The sequence below is a fragment of the Lissotriton vulgaris genome, unplaced genomic scaffold (genome assembly GCF_964263255.1).
Source record: "Lissotriton vulgaris unplaced genomic scaffold, aLisVul1.2 SCAFFOLD_1627, whole genome shotgun sequence".
Taxonomy (NCBI): Eukaryota; Metazoa; Chordata; class Amphibia; order Caudata; family Salamandridae; genus Lissotriton; species Lissotriton vulgaris.
In genome coordinates, this window is record NW_028246708.1 from 225,102 (window position 1) to 244,720 (window position 19,619).

Here is a 19,619-nt window from a genome sequence, read left to right on the forward strand (position 1 = left end):
GCCTGCCCATGAGGGACACCGCGTACAATGCCAATGGACCATATCTTCCCGCAACCTCCTTAGTTGGGCGTAAACATTTCGTTTCATAAAGTCCTTCTCTGATTTAGTGACCCAGATACCTAGATACTGGAACTCTTCTTTGTGGACTAGGGCTGCACATTCTGACATCAGGTCTGGAATCTCACCTGTCGGGGAGAATTCCAGGGAATAGCCAGAGTAGCCGCCAAATAGTTTTCTTTTTTTTTTTTTTGGGAACATTTCTTTATTCTATTATCAAACTCTGTAGCACAGAATTGTTATTATACATTTATGCATGTTACATTGTATATCAACGACCCCCATTGGGGTAGTAACTTAACCCCCAGCTAAATCCCCCCCGTCCTGCCCCATCATCCTATGTAATGAACATGTTATATTATGTATACCAACCCAATTTACATATCTTAGCGGTGTTTCTCCCAATATCTGTGCCCTACTTCCATTGTGAAAAGGGCAAGGTTCACTGTAATTCCTAAAATGCTGTATAATATCTGACCCTTCACTCAGTATCGTTACCCCTTCTCTCATGATTATCCTGTTGGTTATAGGTCTTCTTGGTCCGTGCTTTCCTCGGCTCTTTGGGAGAGGAGCTGCGTAGTTGGAGGGACCCATATATCTTTTGGTCAAGAGGTTTGTGGTAGTAGTTCAGCGTAACAGTGATTGTTCCTGCCATGTGGTCAAGTCTTGGATCCAGTCTTTAAATTTGGGGGCTCGCCCTCGTCCCCATTTGCATGCAATACTGCGCTTTGCTATCAGGAAGCCTAGCGCCAGGAACTTTTATGTGCCGTAACAATATCCTGGGTGCAACTCAAGCAGTGCTATCAGTGGGGCTGGTTCTATCTTTCTGTCCAACATGCATGACATTCCCTCGAACACCTGTGTTCAATAGTCCTGTATCCGTGTACACTGCCATGGCAGGTGATAGAAATCAGTCCCTTCCCTCCTGCATCTCGCGCATCTGTCATCCTCTCGTAGTTTAAATTTGTGGAGTTTTGCGGGTGTGTGATAATCTGTGCACTAACTTATAGTGGATGAGCCTCAGCCGACTACTAGCTGTGAAAGCTTCTGTTTGCGAACAGTTGAATTCCCACTGTTCGTATGTCAGGGGTGTCCCTAGATCCTTATCCCACTCCATCCGGGCCTTGGAGGTATAGGACTGTGCTCCGTTTTGGGTATGCTTGTACAGGAGCAAAGTGACGCGTCTAGGGGGGGACCAACTGTAATAGCGCATGTAGCAGCAGTAATGTAGGTGGCTCTAGGGGGTAGGTGGGAGTGGCAGCTTTCACGCTCTGGCGAAGTCTTCTGTACATGAAGAGATCCATGGTGGTGGGGGTCATGTGCGCTAAAAATTGCTCCCTAGTCCGAAAAGTACCTCCCAAATAAAGTTCCCCCTCATACTGTGTGTTTTAATTGCTCTAACATCCGTCTGTATATTCCCTCATGGGTAACTTGCTTGCAGTGCTGGATGTCCTATCGGGGGCATTTTAGGAGAGTACATCATTGGGGCTTCTAGTTTAGCAGGAGCAGCGATCCTTCTCCAGGCAGTGATGGTGCAGTCGACAGTGGACGGACGGATCAGGTATCCGGGCCCCTCGTGATGTGAACAGGTATGCTGAGGGTGGGACAGGGGCCATATAGCCATCTTCTACCGCTACATGGGGCATAAAAGGGGGGGGGGGTGGAACAAGTAAATATCAAAGTGTACTCGCCTGTCATCCACCCGCACCCCAATAAAATCAGCTGGGTCACCTGTGTTGCTAACATCTTAAAAAAGAACATTCCTGGGTTGTACGGTATATTAACAATTGGGTAAAGAAATTTGGGTAAGAGGACCATTTTAACTAATGATATGCGCCCGGCCATAGAAAGGGGCAATGTTAGCCATCGAGTAATAGTATCCGTCACTTTGTCTATTGTGCCTCCATAATTGTTTCGCATCAGTTTTTCTTTGTCCCTGGTAACGTTTATTCCCAGATATTTAACGTCTTCACTATTCCAAGCTAAGGGATAGTCCAGTTGGTGCAGCTTAGTCGATTCAGTCAATCCGAATACTGCTGATTTGATCCAGTTAATCTGTATGCCAGAAATGGCCCCAAATCTGGTTATTTCCCGTAATACTGGGTTCAAATTATCGTGAGGATTTTTTATGTGTAGTGTCCGATCATCTGCGTAAAGTGATATTATAAGTTGCCTAGAGGGATATGCCAGCGCTCTTTCTTTATGATGTTGCCTTATTTTTGCTGCCAGGGGTTCTATCGCTAGAGCGAACAGGATGGGGGAAAGGGGGCAGCCCTGTCTCGTGCCTCTGGAGATGGTAAAACATTTGGATTTGGCCCAGTTTAACAACACATTAGCAATCGGCTGTGTGCATAGTAGCTCCAACCCAACCCAGAAATTCAGGGGGCATTCCCATGCATCTTAGGGTGCCTATCAGATAGTCCCACTCCACCAAATCAAATGCCTTAATGGCATCAAGAAACACTGCGACTGCTGAGCTATTGGAGTCAATGTCTTGGAGAACTACCAGTAATGTTCTAAGGTTATGTGATGTAGCACGGTTGGGGATGTAACCCGATTGATCCGGTAGGACCAATCTCTCCATCAGGAGGTTTAGGCGATTGGAGAGTACTTTCACTAGTATCTACGTGTCACAGTTAGTCAGTGAGAGGGGACGATAAGACTCGCAATGCAGTGGGGGTTTATCCAGTTTGAGTAGGGAGACTATCTGAGCCTCACGCATGGTTCTTGGGGAGTTTACCCTTTCCTCTGGCTTCGTAAACGACCTCCTTCAATATGAGTGCTAGTTGCTCCACATAGGTCTTGAAAAATTGCATGGAGAGGCCATCCGACCCTGGTGCTCGCTCTGATTTAATTTGCATGATGGCCTCAGTAATTTTGTCTAACTCAATTCAATTTCTGCACTCAGAAATTTCCGTTGGGTATCCCCGAGCCATGCTAAGGCTGTGTTCTCAAAGTACTGCGGAAGGTCTAGTGGCTGCCCTCTTTGTGTAGTGTATCATTTTATTATAAAACTCCTCAAATTTGTGCAGTTGTTCCGGGAGATTTCTGTGTATTTCTCCCTCCGGGTCTTGAATCTCCGCTATGTAATGAAAGAACTTGGGTGGATGGACCAAATTTGCCAGGACCCTTCCTGGGTGGTCACCCTCTCCATATGCCCTCGCTACATGGTACTATCCCCGAAATTTACATTCGCGTTCCACTGTTTCTGTGTACTCAACCAATTTGTCCCTCAATTCTGTGCAAATCACCTCTCCCTTTCTCGTATTAGCCAGTTCCCCGTCAAGTTTTTTTATATTGTTCTCCAACCAGCTGAGCTTCCTACAATTGTCTTTTAGGATCCCTCCGTCCTTGGAAATACACCGATTCAGAAAAGGGGGTGGTGATGAACAGAGTGTCTGAATTAAGCAGACCACTCTTACCCAGTCCAAAGATCAGGGCTTGATCCATCACCGTTATTTAGCTCACTGCACCATCCCAGCTCAGAACCTGGCTATATGCAAATTAGTCTGTCCCTGGCCCAGTGCATCATGGGAACAGGGCAGACCAAACTACCAAGCCAATTCTTCACCAGAAAGGAGACAAGCTTCCGGGGACCGGTTTCTGGCATTTCAGCCGTCGGCCCGGCTTGCTTGAATCCTGATGGTGCAGTGAGCAAGGGACTCATGTCTGAGTATACCCTGCCACACCTATAGTGGCCAAAAACGATTCAGAAAAGGGGGTGGTGATGAACAGAGTGTCTGAATTGAGCAGACCACTCTTGCCCAGTCCAAAGATCAGGGCTTGATCCATCACCGTTATTTAGCTCACTGCACCATCCCAGCTCAGAACCTGGCTATAGGCAAATTAGTCTGTCCCTGGCAGAGTGCATCATGGGAACAGGGCAGACCAAACTAACAAGCCAATTCTTCACCAGAAAGGAGACAAGCTTCCGGGGACCGGTTTCTGGCATTTCAACCGTCGTCGGCCGTCGTCGGCCCAGCTTCCTTGAATCCTGATGGTGCAGTGAGCAAGGGACACCAGCCTCTGGCCGTGACTAAAAGATTCCCATACTGTGTGAGGCTCGGTACTGACTCAACATTACGTGTGAAAAAATACTGAATTTCCTGTTCTAGGTCTGTCCTGAAAACCATGTCTAGAAGGTGAGCTGGGTTGAGTCGCCATCGGACATATGGGGCCTGATCTGCTGGAGATGTTAACAGCAAATTTACTGTCGAGTGGTCCGAGTATGTACGTGCAAGGTGGGTGACTGTTTCTACCCAATGCGCCATTCCCACTGAAACAAATATATAATCCAGTCTGGACTATGTAGAATGAACTGCGGAGTGGTGTGTATCTTCTTTTTGTGTTTGGTACCTATAGCGCCATGTATCTAGGAGATAGTTGGTGGTTACCAGGTCCACTAGCAGTTGGTGCGATGACGTGTAGTGTAATGTAATGTAGTGTAGTGTAGTGGGTTGGGATCTATCCATCTGCGGGCTCATGGTTGTGTTGAAATCTCCCCCCAATCTCAAGTAAGTGGAACCGAAGGTCTGGATCTTACTCCACAGTACAGATGGGGTCTGTGGTTCATCCATGTTAGGGCCATAGTAGTTTGCTATCGTAACATCATGCGAGGCCCCATATCAAACAGAACCGCGCTTGCGAAAATATATCTGTCCCGCCTAGTACGAAGGGCACAGTGCGTCTAATGAGGATAGCCCCTCCTCTGGAGTACGTAGAATAGGACGAAAAACAACGGTGTATGGCCCATCTAGCCGCAAACAGGGGCTTAGCTGTGGGGTATAGGTGAGTTTCCTGTAGTAGGGCAATACTAATGAGTTGCCTCTCTAGGTAGCCCTAGACCTGCCTCTTCTTCCGCGGATTATTCAACCCCAGGATGTTCCATGACCGGACTAGTAACTTGATATTTGTATTTGGGTTATCTGGGTTATCTATCATGTCACCGCTGTTAGGGTTGTTGATAGTACTCTTGTGTTGTGAAAGTTAGCATGTAGTACTATTACTGATATTACAAGGCAAGGTCCCCCCCTCCCACACAGACTTCCCCAACTTGTCGGGCATTGGTACCCTCCCTAGTCTAACTCAAAGTAAAAACAAACTTTTTCAATAAAGCTTAAAGAAAATACTTTGGGGGAACACCCACTCGGGGCAAACACTAGGGGCCCACGACTTGCCATCTCCCCTCCATGTTCGCACCCACTTGCCACCGAGTCTTCATCAGACTTGCAACATGTGTGGGAGGGGGTGAGTGTCCGGGCGGGTATATGATCAATCTCACATTCCAATACATAGGTCACTGGTTAGCATCTAGTTTTGTCAGTCATCTGGTGTCTTAATAGAGTAAACAATCCTAATGATCAGGCAATAAATGGAGTCTTCAGTCTGGAGGTGATGTTGGAGAGTGAGATCTGGTACGGGTTCTGGCACCAGGCTCTATGGGAGTCGTCCGGCGGTGTCGCTTAAGGTAATCCTCCGCTTGTTGTGGGTTTTGGAAAAAGTGCTGCTTACCTTTATGTGTAATACGTAGCTTTGTTGGGTAAAGCATCGCACATGGGATGTCTTGCGCCTGCAGTTTCTTCTTTACAGCAGCATATTTGTGCCTCTCCTCCTGCACATTTTGTGTAAAGTCTGGGTAGAAGGCCAGGGTGGTGTTCTCATAGTGAACTTGCGTCTTCTCTCTGGCTAGGCGCAGGGCTGTGTCCCGATCTCGATAGTTTACAAATCTTACTATCACTGGCCATGGGGGGTGGCCCCGGAGGTGGGCATACAGACAGGGACCTGTGTGCTCTTTCAATTGGCAAATGGGCAGAGAAAGATTCCCTTCCAAATAGGTCAATCAGCAGCTTTTCAATGAAGTCCTCCATGTGGCCTGTGTTGATTGTCTCTGCCAGGCCCAGAATGCGGACGTTGTTCCGTCAAGAGCGGGCTTCCAAGTCTTCGTTTTTCTCAGCTTTGATTTTGAGGAGTTTGTCCATTTGTGAGACCCGCTCCCTGGTCCCTATTGCCCCGTCCTCTAGATCTGAAACTCTTGTTTCCGCTTCTTTGAGCCTTTGGTTGTGTTGGTCCAGCTTGTGCACTACAGAGTCCATCTGTGCATTCATAGTGTCCATTTTCGTGTCAATGGATGTTAAACTGTTTTTCATGCTAAGCAGAAGCGCCTTCCAGTGGTCTTCCTGACTGTCTGCCATGTCCGAGACCACATTGTCTGCAGAGCCAGTCTTGGAGCCTTACTTTCAGTGTTCGTTCTACCGATAGTGTTCACTTTATTTAGACTGAGCTTATTTTAGTGAGGATGAGATATGTCTCTGACGCCTCCCGGAGTCTGATAACCAGGTAATGACTCGAAATGGCCGCCGCCTAATCAGTTCTCGATTTTCTGTGGGAGGGGATCGTTTTTTAGTCCTAACAGTTGCGTTGGGGGCCAGTATTTATGCAGATCCTTCACTCCTTATGAGTTAGGCCTTTGTGATCCAGGCCCTACCTCTGCGTTGGGCTTGTGGATAGCCGCCGCCAGTCCCGCCAGGTGGGAGGAAATGGCGTCCACACTGCGCCGGTCTGCCTAGATTTGTTAGAAAGCTGGTGTTGCACTGGGCGTTGCGCGTGGATTCTCTCAATGTAATCCTCAAATCAGTGCTCGCTTCAGCCCGCAGGGATCAGCAATGCTCACCCGCTCTAGTGTGATCACCCTTGGTGGGACTCCAGCTCTGCAATCACTGCAGTCACAGCCAGCCCCCCTCCTCCGCTTACTGCTCCTTAGCCGCTGTCGAGTTTTTCTGCACAGCCAAGTGGGCGAATGTTTTCATCCCCTCTGTTCAGCAGTTCTCCCTCACCGCTATGGGATCGGCGAGTCACTATCTCCCTCTCTCAGGTGTGCCTCACCTCAGCGATACTCCTCACTGTGTTCTGCGAGTTTGTCATTGCTCCGGTGACCCCATCCCTCGTCCACAGTACAAGGACCTAGTATCTCACATCGTGGAAGAGTCATGGATCAACTACCTCAGCAGCCATTTCAATGATTCTCACGGACCTACAGGAGCACAAAGATGCAACACTTCAGAGCAAGGTCTCACAACGCCCTTGCCAGCGCAACTCGGTAAGAGAGTGCAAACCCAACCCAAAGTCCCCTCGGAAACGTCAGCTGCGCAGGAGATAGACCTAATCACAAAGCAGATTTGCAAGGGCAGGAAAGGAGGAGTCCCAGGCCCCAATGGCATCCCACCAGCCCTGTTTAAGGAAAAAAACACAAAATGGGCGACCATCATGCAACTGCTATTTACGGAAATAAGACTCCTAAATAGAATTCCAGAGTCTTGGAGAGGGTCGACAATCGTCCCCATACACAAAAAAGGTGATAAAATGAATCCTAACAATTATCGCCTAGTAGCCCTCATCGACAACGAGGCAAAATAATTCGCGGGAACCATTTTAGAGGAGATTGTGTCATGGACGGACTCAAATCAAATCATACCATTGAACCATACTGTCTTCCGTTAAAAACACAGGAACAGCTACTAATATTCTGGCTATCTCTCTGATTATTGATGCAGCAAAAACAAAAAAAATGCCACTGCACCTGTGTTACATCGATTTCAGTGCTGCATTCGATAACATCGAGAGAGGCAGGCTTTGGCGGAAACTAGCACAATGGGGTATACCGCAACCGATCTTGAACATGCTGGAGCTTCTCCACTCTGACACCTGAGTACAGGTGAAGCTAGGAAGCGGCACCCATCTGTCATCCAAAGTTCGCACCACCAAAGGCCTGAAACAAGGGTGTCTGCTCGCCCCGATACTGTTCAACCTATTCATGGCGGATCTATCAAGCCAACTCAACACATGCAACTCCCACTCCCCGAGGTTGGTAGGAAAAACTCTAAGCAACTTACTTTATGCGGACGACGTCGTACTTCTCAGCCATGCCCATACCGGTCTTCAGAAGTTACTCATCGAAATGCATAGCTATGCAACGCAAAATAACTTAAAAATAAACCTGAGTAAAACACGCACGATGTCAATTAACAACAGGAACAAACATCAGAAGTCCTGGTCCCTGGGCGGCCGGAAAATAGAACCATCCCGCGAATACAAATACCTGGGAGTCATTTTTGAAAGTGAAGGCTCATTTGCCCAGCAGCTGCAGGAAACAAAAAGAAGAGGAGCTCTGATCGCCGTCACACTGAAAACCTTAGCCAATCAACTCTCAGGGCCAACTTTCACACCTTACTTGAAAGTCATTCAGGCTAAGCAACTCCCCTCTATTTCCTACGGAAGCGAGGCTCTACGAGGAAGAGATTCCAGGAAACTAGACATTATCCAGGCAAAAGCTTACAGAAAAATGTTCTCGCTCCCGCCCTATACCTCGCCCGCACAACTAAGGCTGGCGTTTGGCTTGCAAAAACAGGACCTCGCCAGACAGGGAGCTTACATCAATTGTTGCCACAAACTCCGCTCTGCCAGAACCGACACATTAAATTCACTGTTGTGGCATGATATACAAAGCAGGGATGTATCTCAGGCACGCTCCTACCTGAAGGCAGCATTGGGGGCTGTCAAAGCATCTGCGATCTGGGACATGCAACTTGGGCATAACCCGTTCAAAAAACTAGTCTGGAAAAGCGCAAAACATCTTTCTTTATCAGAGGACAAGGCGGCCTTTGCAAAAAGAAACCATGCTTGGATGACATTAAACACTTACACAACATTGACACCACAAGCATACTTCAGTCAGGGCTATTCAAAAACCATCAAACTGAAGTTCCTGAAACACAGACTAGGGGTGCTGCCCAGCAGAGAGCACGTTCCACCATGGCTCAGAAGCAACAGCCACGAAGCCTGTCCACTTTGCAACCTACAAAAGAGAGACATGCTCCACATGACCTGCCTCTGCGAAGAGCTTCGACAAGCCCACCAACAGCTCCTAAAGGACCAGTTCAAGCAGTTAGGGACTACTACACGAAGGCAAGCAGTGCTCGCCTGCTTGAATCCCACAAATACCAAACTCAACTGCAGATACGTCAAGTTCCTGGCAATAATAGAGCAAAGACTGCCAAAAACAGCAAAAATTGACGATCATTAACACAACCAACAAGCAAAGAGCTACCAGGTTGCAAAGGATGCATGCTGCCCTGGCCCCGGGGAGAAGACTACTAGACATTCACTTTGGGTCTTCTACTGCATGGTTTAAAAAAAAAAAAAAAAGTGGACTTTAAATGATCAAACTTTTCAATCATATTTTTTCAATTTTTTAATGCAAAATGTTTGTACTGGTTTTAATTAACTATGCATGATAAACTTACCCCTTACCCCCATCCCTCGTAGCAGCTACCCCTATGGCGCCGGCCTGCTCTCTCTCACCAGTCCTGCGGTCTTTCGTAGTTTCTACTGCTGCGTCTCCGCTAGAGTCTGCGAGCACGGCCCCGGGCACTGCGACTTTCAGCTCTCTGCCGGGCAAAACCCAGCTCCGAATCAGGCCTCACTCCACCAGTATGTCCCCCGACTGTTCCGACCATGATTTCTCTTCAGTTGGGGCTCATGAGATGTCACAGGATGGGTCCGCAGGATTTTTGCCCGCCCGTCTGGCGAGAGCCTTACTGGTGTGCAGCCATCCTGGTTGCGCGGCACCTAGTGCCTCAGCCACTAAACAGTTTTCAAATGTGAATGAGTCTGTGAAAAGTTTGACAGGGTTTATGTAGGTAGAGCAGGATGTCTAACGCTATATGCGCTCCTCCCAGCCACCACCTACATCAATGTCTCGTCAAGCTGCCCCCCGTGCCCAATGAGCCAATGGTTTGAGTGCCAACGCTAAGAGCAGAGGGAGAGTGAGCACCCCAGCTGTGTGCCCCAGTGCAAAAGGAATGGCCTAGAGATTGCTCCGTTCACCCGGACCCTTGCCAGCAGGGTGCGATATAGGAGTTTGACCCAAGTGCAAAATTGGGGCCCCAAACCCGTTGTGGAGCAAACTGCGTAGAGATACGGCCATTCGATACTATCGAGTGCCATTTGCTTATCTAGTGACAGGAGCACGGCGGCCTTGGTCGGTTGATTCGTTACCATGTGCATAACTCCATATAGGTGGCAAAGATTCAGCCTGGTGCTTCGGTGTGGTGTTAATCCTGACTGATCAGGGTGGATTACCCTGTGTGTCGCCGGGCCTAGTCGGTTGGCTAGCACCTTTGGCAGTACCTTAACCTTAAAGTTGAGTAGGGAAATGGGTCTGTAGAAGCTACATAGCTCGGGAGGCCTCCTCTTTCTTTGAGATGACTACGATGGATTTCAGCCTCACGTCCACTGGCAGCTGCCGGTCTACCCTCGCAGTAAGAAACATATTTAGCATGTGTTGTGCTACTCTCTGCTGCTCACTTATAGAGTCCTGCAGGGAGCCCATTCGGGTCCGCTGCCTTCCCAGACTGCAGACCCCAATGGCCCTGACTATTTCTTCTTTCGTCAGATTGTGGTCAATTGCCTCCTTGTCTTCCATCGAGTATCGACAGTGGAATGTCGCTGAGCAGTTCGACACTATCATTACCTGACCTCCCAGAGACCGATTAGTATAACCCTTCTTAGTAGGCTGTAAAGGCCTCTGCTATGTCAGCACTTGACCTCCTCTGCAGGGCCATCAGGAGTCCCAGCTCCGGGACCCAGTTTTGGCTCCTGTCTCTCTTCTGTAGCAATGCTATCAATGTGTTAGCTTTCTCACCGAGGTCGTAAATACGTCTCTACGTGGCTACCGCATGTGCTCGGGCCATGTCTTCTTCTACGTCTTTGAGTTTTCTTTGCCAGAGACTCCGCCTATGTCTCAGTATCAGGTCGGTCTACCCCTCCACCCCCAGCTCAGTATCGATGTCTGCTATTTCATGCTCCAGCACCTCACACTGTGAGCGCCGTTCCTTTCGCTTGGCCCCAGCTGCCGCCTGCACAAAAACCCGGGCCACATCTTTGTATGCCTCCAGAGAGTGCTATGTGAGTCTATTGAGCCTGTATTCTCATCAAAATATTGTTGTGTTAGCACCCTAAACTGGTCTTCGAATTTATGGTCTTTGAAATAATATGGGTCTATATGTGGTGGGTGAGTGTAGTCTCGAATAGGTCTCTGCAGGGGCACTTTGACCGGTGAGTAGTCCAATATGCCACACGCCCTGTGTCGTGCCTCGTAAAACAACCCCGCGTGTATGGTGTGTGAAAAGAAATAATCAGCTTCTCTGCTGAGTATATCGAGCATGACCAGAGGGCGGAGAGCACACAATTCCCCCCACCTGGCGAAAGCGCTATGGGCTCTCGCCCGCGGCTCACCTCCTGCACAGTCCGCCGCCTGCCTAATCCTCTCCACACAGCGTTCACCTGCTGTGTAGGCCAGTTCCCGACAACCACCCACAGTCTGAACCGCAGTACTTTAGCGAAGGCTTTTCGATGCACTTTGCTGCACCAATTGAGACGGATTAATGCCTATTTGAGGGATGGCAGGAGGGGCGGCCCCGGAGCTCCCGGTCTACACTTCCATCTTGGCTGGCACCAAGCCACGCCCTTCTAAGGTGTACACTTTTAACTGCCTTTGTGGTACCTTGAAAAGTACAATGCGGTCAGATTTAATCATAGATTCATTTCACCAGAAGGCCATGTCAAGAGTCCTGCTACATGCTTATGCATCCATTTCATTTCTACTTTGCTTTGAAGGGCACCATTGTTGGTTCAAATATGTGCAAGCATGCAGTGTGAAAAGTGCTAAAGTTATTGACTCCTGCTGTCATTGATGTTCTAATGCAACCTTATCTTGACTTAAGCAAGATGAAAAAAATAACAAAATATTGGTTTTCCAAGTGTTTGGGTAGAACAAAATCTAGGATATTATTCTAGATATTGGGCAAGTATAAAACGCAGATCCCTTCATACCAGCCGTGAGTAATATAGAGATGGACATAAAATAATATAATGCCATTGCATAGATCTGAAAGGCAGCCCCACATAGAAACGTCCTCTTATGGCAACCTTAAGTTCGCTGCTCAGTGCTTACCTGAAAACTACCTTATCTGACACTTTTCACTATTTGTTATTCTTAACCCTAGGAGATGGTTTACTCATTTCAGGTTTCTGTTTAGTCAGTGTCTCACTTACTAAAATAGTTGCTCTCTAAGTGTAGTCTGGTTATTTATTTTGCAGTCACTTCGTAATTTCGATTTATTCCCCTATAAAGGCTTTTTCTCTTAGTTATAATTATTATTATTTTTTTTAGAAAGCTTGCTAATTCTTTATTTTGTGTGGATATATTGGATATCATAAATAATCTCCTTTGTGCACTGCAAAAGCTATGTTTTTCCTGATTCCTCTTTGGTTGATTCTCGCCGTCAACTATTCTCTATTTCTTTTCTCTCTTAGTAAATGCTGGCTTTTGTAGAGCCTTTCACTTAATAATTTGTCAGTTCCTTCACAATGTATAACGTCCTGCACGTTATAGGCTTTTTATTTAAATAATGACCATTTTTTCTATTTGAAAAATTTCTCAAAAATGCATTTTATTGTGCATGTATATAGTAAGTAATTATCATTATCTTCCTTTCTAGTTACTGTTTATGTGGGGTTGCCTTAACCATATAGGCTCATTTTATTTTTTCCTCCTAGTTCCTTCTTTTCTTTGTTTATTGATAAATGTTTCCCCTTTCAAACTGCGTCGCTAGCATTTTCCCTTCACCCTGCCATAATGTCACGCCTCCCAAGCGTACGAGTTCACCCTGCCTTACCCTGCCGACAAGTTCACCCTGCCGTATCATGCATCATCTCTCCCCCTTCAAACAGTCGGAGACTCAGTTTATGGTGCATAAAGGCCGCAGTTTATTACACAACATGGATCATACATATCACAGCTTCCTGGTAGTTTATCTGTTACATAGTCCATTTCTTGATTATACATTGTCCCAATGTTTACTCTCCGTTACCGGCTGACAGCACTGACCTTGCGCGGTGCCCCTTTGCAGGTGTCTCTGGCTTTGCGGGTTCTAGGCTTACCTTGCTACCAACCTTGCAGCCGGCCGTCAGACCCAGCCCGGGCTGAAAGTGTTGTTCCCTTCCTTGTACCCTTGCTAGCAACTCTCCAGCTCCCCTTGTCCCAGCTATGTGGCATCCCAAGGACAATGGTGAAACAGCTCGTCTATTTTTGATGTCACTGTGTGCCGTCATTTGCTCCCCCATGTCCCTGCTATGAGGCCTCCCCAAGGACACCGTTTGAGCAGCTCTTCTACCTAGGTTCCTCTTCCCATGGTCTGGGACTGCCGGCCACCCCCCGCCTTATTATGCAAACTATCATAGACACTTATCAGTCAAACAGAATTCTTTGGAAGGCAGGGGGTCTCGCGACCCCCGGCCGTATTTCTTAAAATATGAAAACAAATCAAAATTAAATAAAACAACATTATTTACATAATTATTAAATGCAAAAATTCAGACATTAGATTTACAGCGAGTTAGACAGGTATGATGGGCTAACCTTAACAAATGTCTAATACAGCGTGTTTCCTAACTGAATCTAACATCCTACATATCAATTTTGCATTCTAATAATTTTCTGGTCCTACGGCAAGGTCGTTAACCGGTGTCAGATCCTTTACCCAGCTACGCCCTCACGTCTGAGTGCGCATGCGCGACAAGGGCCCGGTTACCGGGAGAGTTCGTCCCTCTCCTGGTTGCCCTCGTACGCTCCGTGAACTCCATTTTACCAAAAAGGAGGGCCCTTACACTCGCTCCATTTGCTGACGTCATAGTGTATGTGTGGAGTGGCTACCAGCCCGAGGAAAGCGTGACTCCCTCCCCCGCACCCTTCCAAGCAAGCGGATATCCTGCCCCTGAAGTTCTAGGAGAGACCATTGGCCCCTCCCCCTGGGCAGCCCCATTCGTTAATGGTGCCGCCCCCTAAGGACCTTAAATTGCTGCTCACCGATTATGACCTTACCGCCACAGGCCAGCATAGTTGACCGACTATCTGGCCCCCCCAACTGCCTACACTGAAAGGTCATGTCCTCCTAGTAAAACCTTCTGCCCATGCCAACATGTTCCCTATCAATAGGGCATTCCCTGACTCTGTCAAGTGGACCCCATCCCGCAAGTAGAACTGTTCCCCCCAAATGCACCCATGAGGTATACTCTGTAGATGAGGAGTTCGAAAAAGCTTGTCTATTTTATTGTTGACCCTCTTTACCGAGTGGTTCAACGCTCTGTGGCTGTGATGACCGCCTTCTTTATGGTGTGGGTGGGTGGGTTCCAACGTTGCCTGGTACTGAGTTCAGCTATGTCAAGGAGCGGGCCTCCTTCCCTCCTATGACCCCCTTTGGCCTCCCCACCCTTGGTACTAAATGGGCGGCTCTTGTAATTCAAAAGACGAGTTGAATCAGACCGCTTCTTTTTTTCACGGGTTTGCCCGCAGCTCGTCTGGTGTTCCCAACGCTGGTTGGGGTTACCTGCGGGACCCTATCCGGCCCGATTCCTTTAGCTGGCTACTGTCCTTTTCTTTTCCCGTTTGCCTGCATTGTTTGTCCCTTTCTGACTCACTATGCTGCCAATCTTGCCCATTGTTATTCAGAACGCTTTGCAGGATTGCTTCTTTTACATTGCAGAGACAATAAGCACACAATATTCCATTTCAGGTTTCTTTCTCGAGGCAGATCATGACATTCTCTCTCTACCTTTGAGATGTGCTGTTGCCACCCTTGCACATTGACATGTTTACCCTAGTTGCTTTGCCGCAGTAGCCCTGTTACATCCCACATTAGCAGAGCCAGTGAGCACACTTGAACCCACATTCCTGCCCAAACTTGTTTGGGTTTCCTTAGTTACTGACAGAAGAAGCTCAGTGATGTCAATCTGCTTAAGCCAACAAATGTCCAGTATTCAATGACGAGATGGCTAGGTCACAGGACTATGTTCATGAAATTTGCCAGCATTGTTGCTGTGCCGTTGAACAAACCGCATTACAATCTTTCCTTTTCTTTGCCACAGCCTTAATCCGTTAGTGAAAATGACCCTTGAGTGGGCTAACCTCTATTGCTGAAGTAGGATAAGACGTTTCTAAAATGCTTGCTGTTTTTTTCTTTATTTGAGTCATAAATGTTTAATTGGGTCTTGATTCTTAACACTTTCTTTTTAAACAGCCCATTTGCGAAGTTACTGAGCTCTTTGTTCACAAGAGGCCAGTTAAGTAGAATACTATGCTTTCTAAAAGTTACATTAAAACGGAACTTTTCAAATGCTGTCTGCTACTAGACATTGGTCTGTAAAAGATGCATTCGAAGTAAATGGAAAGAACAGCTGTCCTGCAGGGCTCAATCAACTCTTGCTACCAGTATTGGATCTGACAATGCAACCGACATGTTTTCAGATATAATTACATTTTAAAGTTGAAACGTATGTATATTCCATAGTCTAAGAATTGTGCAGTAATACTGCACAACTAAATTTTAGAGAGGAACAGCACAGTGAAAACTGCCAGCAGAATGTTGACGGGGAGTATCTTTGCATCAGAAAAGAAATCCTTTGTTAATGTAATCAAATGCGAAGCATAATATCTGATTATCGAGAAAGTCATAGTGTCATGGCAGCTTTGTTTCAAATCTTGTGAAAAGCATTTTAAGCATTACTTATGTCGAGCCTGCATGTAATTTTCTCCAGAAAGTGTACTTTTGCGTACGTTTGATCATGGAAAGATTTAGTGCAACATATTCGAGGGGGGGGGGGGCAGTAATATTGGAGGTGGTGTCAGTTTATAGGAGAGTTCTTAAAAGTAGTATTTTGTCATTTCAATTCTTGGTCTACCCTACAGCAAAAAATAAACAATTTGACGAATACTCACTGGTCATGGGCCTGAATGTGGTGCTACATCTACTGTCAAACCTTTGGTTAGATTGATTTATATCCATTAAGCAGTCTTGGAAAATTTGGCAAAAATGTATTGCATTGTGTGCATAACTCTTAAGAGGAAAAAACAGACTGTCTGATCAGTTGATTGTCTCCTTCCACAGCTATTTCCCAAACGTAGAGCCACCTTGCAAAACCTATCCTATAAAAATAAAAAAATTATGGATTTGTACACCAGATTCCTAGAGTAGCCAGTGCCAATTCCAAGAGGGTTGAAAATGTCCCTTATTTCTGGAAAAACTGTTGAATTTCTTGGCTGGTTTGAGACTTCCACCTAAAGTTGGTAGACCCACATTTTATGTTTCCCTGACAATTTTGGAGCTAGTTGTCCCGACCCCAGCTCTCACTCTGCTCAGAAAAGCAGTATATGGTCGGCTTGGTTGAATGCTATATTCGTTCCCGATGCCTTTTGGTACTGGTATTATGTGCAGTCATAAGTGTTTTGTGAATTGTATTTATCTTTGATTCCATATGATGAATCGGTATAATTGTGTCAGCATACGATCTTCGAATATTAGCTGCAGATTCAAAGTCCCATAGGGAATACTTGGCAAGTAGGACTATAAAAACTTGCTGTTTATTGATTAGTTCAGGAAGTGATACTTGGCATGAACTGCGGCCGAAGGTCTTTCTCAGAAGGTAGGGATATTGGTCAGAACCCACACAATGTGCAAAGTTCCCACTAGGCACAACACCAGGCCGTCCTCCGTGGTGACAGAAGTACTTGGCAATTGACAGAAAAAACTCTGTCCTGTGCCAAGAGCCTCCAAGCACTGTCGCAGACCAGAGCCGTATGGGACAGCTGTCATACTACTGTGTGCATTTCAGATTTTGCCCGAGGGGATGGGGAGTCCATGGTACTTGGCATATGACTATGTGGTATCAGATTGTTTTGTAGTGATCGATGCAAGCTATGCTAAGATTAAGGCCGTTATGGTTTCCAAACAGAACCCTAAAATTCTGGATCTCTGGTTAGCTGTGTAATCATAACCCCTCCTCTACAAAATACCTTGCTAACACCCTCACAGGTGACATTACAAACTATTTAATTTGGCCACAACAGTGAAATTATGCTTTTTCTCAACAAATACAGAAACTGTTTGTCAGGGGCAATTGAAACCAAGAACTCATGCTAGGGTTGGAAAAATCCTTGGCACCAGAAGGCAGTGTCTCCTGACAGTCTCCAGCCTGCAGCTATCAATAGGCTGAAGGAAACATACTGATTAATGTACCAGCATGGTACAATACAACAAAAGGTATCTGGCAGTTATAAAGTTTAAAGAATTGTTGCAAACTGTGTTTTGATACACATGCAAGGGGTACAGTGGGGATTTTCTTAAATTCGATTCAGAACTGCAAAGAAATAAATGGCTCACAATGAATAACCTGCATGCAACCCTATATTTTTATACATCTGATCTATATATACCAAGTACAGGAGGGGAGCACACTGCCTTGACATCCCAGCATCCAGTCCACTCAGATGCATTCTGGTAAATTTAGTGCATGGTAACACTTCCATTAAATAATCTTTTGTTTACACCTTGGTTGGCACAGCCAGTGCTGCGTATCTCTAGACAAAAACTCAAGCTTCAGGATAGTCGACCTTCATCAGTAGAAAATAACAAATACATTTAAAGGTAATGGAAATGCTGCTTAACAGTCTTTTCATCCCACAGTAACACTCCTTGAGCCCAGGTGCACCAGTCAGAGCTTGTCAGCTCAGCCAGCTCAAGGGAGCCTTATCAACCATAACAGTACAGGAACACACCTCCTTGACATCCCAGCAACCCAGTTCACTCAGATGCATTCTGGGAAATGCAGTGCATTGTAACACTTCCGTTAAACATTTTGTTTTATTTTCTCCATGGTTGGTGCAGCCAGGGCCGGCTATCTCTAAATGTAAGCTCATGTTTCATGATAGTTATCCTTCATCCGTAGAGAGTAACACATATTGCTATCGGTGCTGGAAATGCTGCTCAACAGCATTGCCAGCACTCCCAAATTTCACTTTGTTACAATTTACTGATGGACCACACTCCTGAAGCACATGTCAAGAGATACACCGAACTGGCTGCGCCAACATTAGTGAATACGAAACACTTTAATCTAAAGCGAGTGCTATCACGCACTGCATCTATCGCAATACATCTGGGCTAATTGTGTGCTATTTCCCTCGCCGAGGCCAAAAGGGAATTACAAAAATGTAAATCAGGGGCTCCTGATGACCCTTGCCCGCCCAAGCTCTGGAAAATGATGTCGGACTCAATTGCCACTTCATTGCTACATATCTGGAATACATCCATCAAAACTGGTCTATTCCCTGATTGCTGGAAACATGCCACACTCCTGCCTTTAAAAAAGAAACCAAACGGTGCCCCGGATGATCTGAGCAATCTCCGGCCAATTTCCCTGTTAGCGGCCCCTGGCAAAATGTTTGAAAAACTGATACAGCGCCAACTGAACAGGTTCATAGAAGAAAGAGACACACTACATGAAACCCAGTCGGGTTTCAGGGCGGGCTTTAGCACTGAGACCGCTCTGATAGAAGTAGCTGAGTCGATCAGGTGGTCTTTAGATTCAGGAGCATCGGCTATGTTGGTGCTCCTGGATCTATCTGCCGCTTTTGATACTGTGGATCATGTGAGGCTACTGTCAAGGCTAAAAAACACAGGCCTGGAAGATAAGGCTCTGGGCTGGCTACAGTCCTATCTCACGGATCGTACCCAGAAAGTAGCCTTGGGCCCCCTTTCCTCAAAACCTAAACCCCTCTGGTGTGGTGTCCCTCAGGGCTCGGCCCTCAGTCCACTACTTTTTAATATTTATCTGGCTCCTCTCTTTTCCCTTATTGCTAATTGGGGTGTCAAGGCGATTTCATACGCCGACGACACACAATTAATCTTCCCCTTCTCGGACGTCTCAGAGGCAGCCTTCAGTAATATGAAGGGATGTTTGCGAGATGTTGCCAAATGGATGAATGCAAACAAACTCAAATTGAATGCGAGCAAGACGGAGGTCATCTTCTTTGGCAAACATACTCGGCCCCCCCCAAGCCTGTGGTGGCCCTCCGAAATGGGTATCCCTCCTCTACCCAGCACCAACGCGAAAAATCTGGGAGTAAGATGGGATGAGAGTCTCTCCTTTTCTTCACATATACAGCAGGTCTCTGCGTGCTGTCTCCATAAACTAAGAAACCTTCGCAAATTTCTGTCCCTTCTGCCTGAAGACTGTCGCAAGACGGTGGTCCATGCTACAGTCACTTCCAGACTGGATTACGCAAACGGCATCTACCTTGGCCTACCCAAATATCTGGTGCAACGACTGCAGATCGTGCAGAACGCGGCTGCGAGACTGCTAAAAAACATCCCTTTTAAACAGCATGTCTCTCCGTACTTGCGCGACCTGCATTGGCTCCCTGTAGCCTGCAGAATCAAGTTTAAAGCTCTAACTCTAGCGTTTAGAGCCCAAAAGGGGACCTGCCCCTCCTATCTAAAGCTTAGACTCCCCAGATACTATCAGGAGAGATGCTTGCGCTCTAATTCACGAAACCAGCTCTCCATCCCCCGCGCCAAGAAAGCCAGACTCGGAGGCAGATCTTTCTCTGCCTGCACGGCGACACTCTGGAACGCCCTACCGGAAGCCAGTTTTAAGAGGCAGCTAAAGAC

General features: G+C 46.8%; 1 protein-coding gene across 1 annotated transcript in view; it reads left to right on the forward strand.

Annotated features, from left to right (window-relative positions):
• ATP11B (ATPase phospholipid transporting 11B (putative)) overlaps positions 1-19,619 on the forward strand; it is a 471,244-nt gene that overhangs the window by 129,261 nt on the left and 322,364 nt on the right. The gene's annotated exons all lie outside the window — the stretch shown is intronic.